The sequence below is a fragment of the Dipodomys ordii genome, unplaced genomic scaffold (genome assembly GCF_000151885.1).
Source record: "Dipodomys ordii isolate 6190 unplaced genomic scaffold, Dord_2.0 Scaffold3303, whole genome shotgun sequence".
NCBI classification, from domain to species: domain Eukaryota; kingdom Metazoa; phylum Chordata; class Mammalia; order Rodentia; family Heteromyidae; genus Dipodomys; species Dipodomys ordii.
In genome coordinates this window covers 131-1,886 of record NW_012270518.1, presented here as the reverse complement: position 1 = coordinate 1,886, position 1,756 = coordinate 131, and the positions used below count along the sequence as shown (strand labels likewise).

Here is a 1,756-nt window from a genome sequence, read left to right as displayed (position 1 = left end):
GAGTTCAGGCCCCACAACCGGACCAAAAAAATAAAAATAAAAACAATTTTTGAGACTATTTAAAACTAATACAAAACTTTAAAACAATACTTTTCCTCACAAAAGGGGAGGTAAAGGGTTGGGCCATGTATTCCTTTAACTCCTTTCTAGCCTTGATATTCCCAGTTAATACCTTAGGAGTTTATGGGTGTATTCTACAACTACTATAAAATAGACAATCTTTTACTAAAGCTACTTGTGTTTAAAATTACAAATATATAAATTATGAGCAAGATTTTTAGCATATTTTAAATAGTCAAAGCACTGACAGGAAATAATTCAAATTACTACTGGGGAAACAAAAAAATATTTATTGAGCTTTCTTTCATATTCTTTACGCTCAGAATTTCATCTCAAAAACAATTTCAGGAAGTTTTTGAAATTTTATTTTGAAATGAGGAAGCAGACGTTTAACAGTTTTAAAGGGCGTGTTCAAGGTTATTCAAGGAATTAGTAGGACCAGAATTCAATCCCTGCTTTCTCATCCCAGTCGTTATAACCACCTGATGAATGACTAAAGTTCACCTTTTTTTTTTTTGTAAGTTCATAGAAACGGTTCTGTAAATGGGATTTGCCGGTCCAGGGCAAATCGCGCTATTTTCCCACTGCACAAACCTCTTTTAATGCATCTGTTTGTTGAAATGATTTACGATGAAATGATTGAAGTTCATGGACAACTCCAAGGTATTGGGAGGCGGGACTCCCCTAACAGCCACGGGAAACTTCAGCACTGTGATTCAAGGTGCGTGTCTGCGGGTCAAAGACACACTGGCTGGGCCTCCACTACTCCGGATCACATCCCAGAGCCTGCCGAGCCTCAACACCCGCTTCGGGCTTCCAAAACAATCACTACCGCCCCAGCGCGCGAAATCAACGGGCCCGAAACACACACACACACAAGGTTTCATTTACACAAGGACGGCGAGGGCTCCTCCCGCACAGGACGCGGTGTCCCCGCCGGCCAACACCGACTCCCGCACAGCGAATCCGGGAGGCCCGAGGCGACCTCGCCGGCCCCGCGGGCCCGCTCCCGCCGGGCCGTTACCTCCACTCCGCGCCCCGCACCGGAGGACGCCGGTTGGTTCCAACCTCCAGGGGGCGGGTGATTCACCAGACCGTGCCCTCCCCGTCCGGCCGCCCGTCCCGCCGCCGCCCCACCCCTCGGCCCCCGGAGCCCGACTCCCTCGGGCATCTCATTTCCTTTCGAGGTCTTCCTTCAAAGCCCCGCTCGGAGGTGGGCGGGCGACGGCACGCTCCTTCCTTACCTCTCCCAAACCAGCATCCCACCAGGACGGACAGGACCGGCGAGCGGCCGCACACGCCCACTGCCTCAGCCGCCGCCGCGCTCACCGACGGCTCCGCCCCCACCGACGGCTCCGCCCCTCTCTCTCCTTCACTTCACCCTCCTTTTCCCCCCGGCCCGCGCTCCGACGGGGGCGGCAGCGGCGCATGCGCACCCAGGGTGGAGTCCCAGACACCGGGCCGGAAACTTAGAGACAAAGTTGGGAGCCCCGCCCCCGCCGCGCGCTGCCCCTTCGTCTGGCCCCGCCGCTCCGCCGCCCGCCGCCCCTCGCTCCGACGCGTCAGCCTCGGCTCCCGTGCGCCATGTCTGGGTCCTCCAGCGTCGCCGCGATGAAGAAGGTGGTTCAGCAGCTCCGGATGGAGGCCGGGCTCAACCGCGTGAAGGTGAGGGGGCTGGGCGGGACGGCAGGACCCG

The 1,756-nt window shown here is 54.9% G+C and overlaps 1 long non-coding RNA gene across 1 annotated transcript in view; it reads right to left on the bottom strand.

Moving 5' to 3' along the window:
• Window positions 1-1,389, bottom strand: part of LOC106002109 — a 10,838-nt gene extending 9,449 nt beyond the window's left edge. Inside the window, exon 1 of the long non-coding RNA XR_001175896.1 lies at window positions 1,305-1,389. This is a non-coding gene — a long non-coding RNA (uncharacterized LOC106002109). The remainder of the gene's footprint in view (window positions 1-1,304) is intronic.
• Between the last annotated feature and the right edge of the window lie 367 nt (window positions 1,390-1,756).